The sequence below is a fragment of the Arachis hypogaea genome, chromosome 15 (assembly GCF_003086295.3).
Source record: "Arachis hypogaea cultivar Tifrunner chromosome 15, arahy.Tifrunner.gnm2.J5K5, whole genome shotgun sequence".
Classification (NCBI taxonomy): Eukaryota; Viridiplantae; Streptophyta; class Magnoliopsida; order Fabales; family Fabaceae; genus Arachis; species Arachis hypogaea.
Genome location: NC_092050.1, coordinates 58,783,370 through 58,791,670, shown reverse-complemented (window position 1 = coordinate 58,791,670; position 8,301 = coordinate 58,783,370). Strand labels below are relative to the sequence as shown.

General features: G+C 41.3%; 1 non-coding gene across 1 annotated transcript; it reads right to left on the bottom strand.

The window, feature by feature from the left end:
- Positions 1–364: 364 nt before the first annotated feature.
- LOC112753706 (small nucleolar RNA R71) lies at positions 365–468 on the bottom strand. The gene has a single exon (XR_003178078.1). It is a non-coding gene; the product is annotated as a small nucleolar RNA R71 (small nucleolar RNA).
- Between the last annotated feature and the right edge of the window lie 7,833 nt (positions 469–8,301).

The window sequence follows — 8,301 nt, the reverse complement described above, 5'->3', positions numbered from 1 at the left end:
TACATTAATCCAAACCCAGGCAATTGTGGAAGTAGCATCCAAAAGCCAACAATCCATGCCAACAATCCATGCCAACAACTTTGAACTTAAACCACAGCTCATCACCCTTGTTCAGAACAACTGTTCGTTTGGAGGAGGTGTTCAAGAAAACCCCAATCAACATTTGACCATCTTCCTGAGAATATGTGACACAGTGAAATCTAATGGTGCTCATCCTGACGCCTATAGACTGCTCTTATTTCCTTTCTCACTCAGGGACAAGGCAGCCAAGTGGTTGGAATCTTTCCCAAGGGAGAGCTTGACAACTTGGGAGGATGTGGTGAACAAATTCTTAGCAAGATTCTACCCTCCTCAACGAATCAATAGGCTGAGAGCTGAGGTTCAAACTTTCAGGCAACAAGATGGTGAGACCCTGTATGAAGCATGGGAGAGGTTCAAGGACTTAACAAGGAGGTGTCCACCTGACATGTTCAACGAATGGGTCCAGCTACACATTTTCTATGAAGGGCTCTCTTATGAGTCAAAGAAGGCCGTAGACCATTCATCTGGAGGATCCTTGAACAAGAAGAAGACCATTGAGGAAGCCATATATGTTATTGAAACAGTAGCAGAAAATGACTACTTCTATGCTTCCGAAAGAGAGAACACAAGAGGAGTGATGGAGTTAAACAATGTAGATGCTCTGTTGGCCCAAAACAAGCTCATTACCCAGCAGCTGGCTGACCTCACCAAGAAGATGGAGAGGAACCAAGTAGCAACAATCTCATCTTCATCAATAATCCAAGAAGGAGTGAATGAAGAAACAAAGGGGAGTCAGGAGCAAGCCAACTACATTGGGAATTCACCAAGGAAAAACTATGATCCATACTCCAAGACTTACAACCCTGGATGGAGAAACCACCCAAACTTTGGGTGGGAAAGTGAGCAAGATCAAAACCAAGACCAGAGACGTTTCAACTCCAACAATAATGCAGCCCACCAGCAATTCACCCAGAGGACATCTCAACACCTCCACAACAACACGTCTCCACACACTTATCAAAACCAAAACAGCACATCTGCTCTGAATCACTCATCAATTGATGACAAGCTCTCTAAGATTGAAGCCTTACTTGAAGGAATATGCCAAGAGATTTAAGAAAATAAGGTGTTCAAAGAGGAGGTGCGAGCCAATATTAAGAACCAGGGAGAGACCATAAGGAAGCTAAAATTCCAGGTGGGATATTTAGCTGAGAAGATCCCCAAACCTACTGATAGCTTCCCAAGTGACACGGAGAAAAACCCCAAAGGAGAAGCAAAGAAAGTAAGATGGGAAGATTGCAAAATGGTCACTACGAGTGATCAAGAGACTGAAGACAAGCAAGGCAAACTTTGCAAACAACTTGAAGACAACTCAACAAAGGAGGAGGATAGAAATCACCAAGGACCAGAAATTTCACAACAAGAGTTGCTGAAGCTCTATGCTCCCTTCCCTCAACTGCTCAATGGTGCTGTGGGAAAGAGAATATACTCAAGGTTCCTAGACTTGTTTGCATCTCTGCATGTAAACATACCATTCATCAAGGCAATTCAACAAATGCCTGCATTCATCAAGTATATGAAGGAACTTCTTTCTAGGAAAAGCTCACTCAAAGGAGGCCAGACTATAGTGATGAACAAGGAATGTAGTGCCCTTATTCAACCTGAGCTGCCTACGAAAAGAAGAGACCCAGGGAGTTTTCACATCCCTTGTGCCATAGGTGAAACTATGTTCGATAGAGCACTATGTGATTTGGGGGCCAGCATCAACTTATTGCCTTTATCCCTGGTGAAGAGGCTGCAGATTAATGAGATAATGCCCATAGATGTAATCATCAGACTGGCTGACAAAACTCAAAAGCAAGCAATAGGAGTGGTGGAAAATGTGTTGCTAAAGGTTGGGAAGTACTTTCTCCCAACAGACTTTGTCATTCTGGACATGGAAGAGAGTCATACTCACCCAATCATATTAGAAAGACCATTCCTAGCTACGGCTAGAGCACTTATCGATGTAGAGAAAGGGGAGCTAATATTGAGAATCCATGATGAACGACTCAGCTTCAATGTCTTCAAACTCTCACAAGAAACAGATCAAGAGGACAAGGAACTAAGCACAAACGATAAGGAGACACTGAAGGAGGAGACAAGCACTGAAGCACAGCCAGTTCATTCTGAAACCCCCTCAATTGATAAACAAGGAAAACAGCAATTGCCACAGCTCAAAGAAAAGTTGGAGGAACCCAAACCTCTAGAGGCAGGTGAAGACAGCATCACAACTCCTTGGAGAAAAGAGGTCACCAAGGGGAAGACAACCTCAAAAGAAACAAAGAAGAAGGTACCAAGGAGATGGAGGAACAAAAAGATCCCTACGGAAGATTTCTCTCCAGGGGATAGAGTTGTCTCAGCTTACTTCCCAGATATTCCCCCTAATCTCCCTACTGTACCATCTCAATTACCTAAGGTCTTCACTATCAACAGAGTTCTTTCCCTGGAACATGTGGAGATCATTGATCCAACCAATGGATACAAGTCCACAGCAAGAGGGGAGGACTTTAAGCACTACCAACCACCATGATGAAGGAAAAACGTCAAGCTAGTGACGCTAAAGAAGCGCTTCATGGGAGGCAACCCATGTTTTATATGCTTTCAGATGATAATGAATAAGTCAATCTTTATGAGCTTCAATCCAAACTTGACAAACAATTGGTGAAAATCTTCTTATGCAGAATATAGTGAGGAACAAGTTTGGTGTTCAAAGCAAATCAAGACGCATGCTAGTCTTGGGAGCTTTAAACACAAAACTTTCATCACATTGCTCCAAACTAAGTTTGGTGTCACCTCATGGTGCCACCAAAATGCATATAAGGACCCACCAATAGTTAGTTAGTTAGTTGGAATTCATAAATAAACAATCAAATCCTTTCTTTCATTTTATTCTAGCCGTAGAGTTTAATTTTTTTTATGATATTAATTTCTTTATTTCAAATCTTTATAGGAAAGGAAAAGAAGCATGAAAAGGGATTGATTGGACAATTAAATGGGGGAGATTTCGCCACTTAATGAAGAGCACTACACACATGTCTCAAGAGGGAACGCATGGGGAAACGCTACCATGCAACATTGGAGAAAGAAGACCCTTGAAGACCGAACCAATCACTCTCATTAAGTGATGATCCTTGTCTTTCCTTCATAAACAACCCCATCCGTCCATCTAGTAAACATTCATGCAATCCACACCCTTCATTCACTCATGATTTTCTTATATAAGTGAACCTTAGTGCATGCTCACTCCTCACATTCAAATCCCCACTCTCCACACTTCTATTGGCACACTAAACCCTTCATCACACATTGCTTTAACCAACCCACTCTTCATCTATCCGAAGCCTCAAACCCCCTCAAACAACAACTCAAGTCATGGCATCATCAAGCTCAAAGAGGCAAAAGAGGAAGGAACCTATGGTGAGTGCTCCTTTTGATGACAAGAGATTCAAGACTGCCTTTCATGAGCATGAATTTGAGCGGATAAGGGCCAGAAAGATATTGCCAGAGTTAATCTTCCAAATCAATGCCAATGAATCACCACAGATTTAGAGAAAAATCAAACAGAGGGGGTGGCAATTGCTCACCAGTCCAGAGGGGAAGATCAATGGAAACCTCATCAAAGAATTCTATGCAAATGCAGTTAGAGAGGATAAGACCAAAGCCCCAACCTTCAAAAGCTATGTGAGAGGAAGGGAGGTGGACTTCAGCCCAAGTGCCATAACAAGAGCTCTTCACTTGAAATCACCTCATTTTGATGAAGAGAGTTATCAGGCAAGGATAAGTAGAAGCCCCGATAAGGATGAGCTCTCAGAGATAGCATCAGACATCTGTGTCATAGCCGCTGACTGGGAGAGGTACTCAGATGGGAGACCAAAATTCATAAAAAGGGGAGACCTTCACCCTGAAGCCAAAGGGTGGTTTGAGCTTGTAAGGAGGTCCATCCTACCAGCTGCTAATAATTCAGAGGTCAACATCAATCGAGCCACTATGGTACAATGCTTAGTACAAGGTGGGGAAATCAAAGTGCATGAGCTCATTGCCGAAGGGATTCAAGAGTCAGCTGAGAAAGCTGACTCAGGTGCCAGACTTTGGTACCCCAGCACCATTCTCCGCTTGTGCAACAAGGCCAGGGTAATATTTGAGGACAGTAGCCCAGACTGGGTGAACCTAGGGAGGCCAGTCACACTCGAGCGAATGGTCTATACCACACCGGCTCAGCAACTAAGAAGGCCACATATAGGAAGGCAAAGGGTCCAGGAAGAAGCTCATCAAGAGGAATATCATCAGGAAGAATATCAACAAGAAGAGCATCATGACCCAGCCAACTTGAATATGACTCACCTTCTAAGAGCCATTGAAGATTTGGGACAGAGACATATGGAAGGACAAGAGCAAATACTAAACCGGCTGAGCCAACAGGAAGCATGGCAAAAACAACAAATGGAGCAGCATCAGGAACAATACTCCCAGCTCACTCAAGCCATCAACCAAGTGAATGAGAGGCAAGAGATTCAAGAGAAGCACTTGCAAGAACTCAACCAGCGGCAGATAGCCCAAATGAAAACTTTCAACGAGTTCAGTGTACTCAATGAAGGAAGGCAATTACATAGGGAGGAGTTCTATGTAAACACTCAAGCCGAGTTGAACTACATGACCAGTAATATGCATCAGCTACACTATGCCATCCCTACATATGATGAGGTCCAAAAAGAATTTGTAGAACAAGAAGAGAGGAAAGTGAAACAGCAAAAGGAGACACTCAAGAAGAAGATAGAAGATAGTGGTTTCTGGAGGAAGCTGCTTGGAAAAGGCAAGGGAAGTGGAAGTACAAGCACTCAAGAGAGACACAATGAGGACAAACAAGGATGGGAGCATGGACATCCACATGAATGAAATGTGGTGGAGTTCTTTTTAGTCCATTATTTTCTATGCTTTAAATAAGGAAGATCTTGTATGAAATAGAACCTGCTTCCATGTTATGTTTAAACTTTTTAAAATTCTGTCTTTTAAGTTTTCCTTCTGAATAGGTTCATGATTTCTGGTTTAAATGTCACTGCATCATTCCCTTATTTATTTGTAAGCTTGTCCATTTTAAATCAAATTGAAGAAGAGAATGATTCTATTTTTTTAAAAGACCAGAGTGGAGTTCATATTATGGAAGTGCATTCATGAATCTTTGGGGTAGTCATAAGTTAGCTAAGTTGGTTCAACCACAAGGCTGGGATGAAAATTATATGGCCTGAATACTTTGCTTTGGATACACTCATGAGACTAAGTTAATAACAAGATCCTAAGAAGAGAAAAGGGAAAGAACAATGGAAGTGAAAAACAAAAGAAAAAGAGTAAGCAATAAGGCTAGGCATCAATGGTTTTAATCTTGAGGCAAGTGTCTGTGGTGCTCCTGTGTGAGGGATCTACTTGGATGAATAAGCTCTTAGGGGTGCCTTATCACTTGGTAACTTGGGTTAACTAACTCGGGATTATCAGCTGAAAGTCAAGAGTAACCTTCACTACAGAACACTTAGTAACCCAAAGAGGTGCTGGACACCAAGGTCTCAAGAAAAGAAAATAAATAAACTAAATGCTTGTGGTGTGTATGTATGGGGGATAGGCTTGAGGGAGTAAGTCCTTAGGGGTGCTTCAACACCTAGCACCTTGAACCAACTGGTTCGGGAGTGTTGGCTGAAAACTTATCTTAAAGACTTGCCCCCTTACAGAGCACTTAGCCTAAATAACACAAACAACCCTTGAAATAACAATAAAAGGATCAATGAATAAAAGTCTCATGGGATATAAACAAAGTGGGTGTTTTAGGACATGATAAAGGTCTGAAAGCCAGTAATGGAATGAACCTAAGTTGCTATGCATGAAACCACCATAAAATCAGTAACATAACTTCCACAAGAATGACTCATTCCTCTGGACATTCCATTCATCATTCTCTTGTTCCAGTACTTGCTTAGGGACAAGCAAGCTTTAAGTTTGGTGTCGTGATGCCAGGGCATCTTGGCCAGTTTCACTGACCTTTTCTTTACTATTTTTAGGTTAGTTTCATGTATTTCTTTAGGAAATAAGCTAGTTTTGGGTAGATATTCACCTATGCCTTGATTCAAGCATACATTGTGCATTTTACATAATTTCATGAGGATTTTGCATAAGTTTAGTGACAAATATTATGTTGCATTACTCATGACTTGGACTAGAGCTTTGATGCACTTTATTGCTTGATTTCAAGACCAAAAGGAAGCAAGAAAAGGGGAGGTAACTTGCAAGGTTAATGAGAAAAGTGATTGCCAATAACACTCTCAAAAAGCCATCAATGCCCACGTTAGAGAGTCACGTTAACTAAGTTAACGTGAATTCTAACGTGGAGAACAGAAGTTGAGCCAACGTTAGTGACACTTAACATTGTCACTAACATTGGCAATTAGTCATAAGTGGCCACGTTAGAAGCCATGTTAACCTAGTTAACGTGGCCTCTAACGTTAAGGGGGGAAGAGAAGCCAACGTTAGTGACACTCAACATTGTCACTAACGTTAGCCTATGATACAAAGTACCACGTTAACTCCCACGTTAACTTGGTTAACGTGGGAACTAACGTGAGGGATGAAGAGTTGTCGACAACGTTAGTGACACTCAACATTGTCACTAACGTTGAAGCAACCACACAACCCCCAAGAGTCACGTTAACTTCCACGTTAACTTGGTTAACGTGGAAGCTAACGATGAGGAATGAAGGATGAGCCAACGTTAGTGACACTCAACATTTTCACTAACGTTGGGATGGCTAAAGACGGCCACGTTAGAAGCCATGTTAACCTAGTTAACGTGGACTCTAACGTGAGACCTAGGGGCACATTGGAACGTTAGTGACAATGTTGAATGTCACTAACGTTCTCGAAGGATGGCAAGGGCCACGTTAGAAGCCACGTTAACCTAGTTAACGTGGGCTTTAACGTGAAGCAAGAAGGGGCACACTGGAACGTTAGTGACAATGTTGAGTGTCACTAACGTTCTCAAAGGTTAACAAGGCAACGTTAAAAGCCACGTTAACCTAGTTAAAGTGGGTTTTAACGTGAGGCAAAGGGGTGCATTGGAACGTTAGTGACAATGTTAAGTGTCACTAACGTTCTCAAACTTATATTCTCATTAAATATTAACACCCCTAACGTCCTGAACTAAAGTCTCCGCCCACTTCGCACTTTCTCTCTGTAAGTAAAGCCAAGCCCAAATAAAGAAAGGAACTGCTTCAAACTCAAGATCCAAAGGCCCAAGACTTGAAGAATCACACTAGAAGCTGAGAAGAGTTGTATATATAGGAGTAGCTTTGAATTGAGAAGGAGTTCTGGAGGCTCTCTGTATTTTACTTTCTTTGCAAATTTCTAGTTTTATGATGTATTCTCCATCTTTGTTTTCATTTTCAAGAGCTATGAACAACTAAACCCCTTTCATTGGGTTAGGGAGCTCTGTTGTAATTTGATGGATCAATACTAATTTTCATTATTCTTCTTCTATCTTTCCTCTTGATTTTACTTGAAAGCTTTTGATCTTCATCTAATTGAGTAGTTATCTTGGAAGAGAAGCTATTCAAACTTGGATCTCTTTTGAACCTTGAAAGAGGAATGAAGAGATCAAGCTAGAAATGCTTTCTCATGCTAGACCAAATTGGGTTTGGATGGGTATGTGACTATAACCCTCTCAATACTTGATTTGGGAAATGCATGTGGTATAATCAGTGACCATACTTCATTTCTTCTCATGAGCAATTGACCAAGGAATTGGCTATTGATCAAGATTTGAGAGATTGAATTGCAAGAAATTGTAATTCAATCACTTAAGATTGCCAAGGAGATCAATGAGTGCATTGATTGAGGAAGAGATGAAAATGAACTTGATCCGGAGAATTGCAACATCTCCTAAGCCCAATGAATTCCCCATCTCTGATCTTACCCATTCTCTTTAATTTCTGCTATTTACTTTTATGAGCAAATCCCCCATTCCCATTTACAATTCTGTAATTTATTTTCAGTCATTTACTTCTAGTCCTTTAATTCTAGCATTTACTTTTCTGTTATTTACATTCCCGCCATTTTACTTTCTGCAACTCTCAACCCAAATTCTGGATTTGCTCAACTAGAACATTCTTCTAATTAAAGTTGCTTGATCAATCAATCCCTGTGGGATTCGACCTCACTCTATTGTGAGTTTTTACTTGACGACAAATTCGGTACACTTGC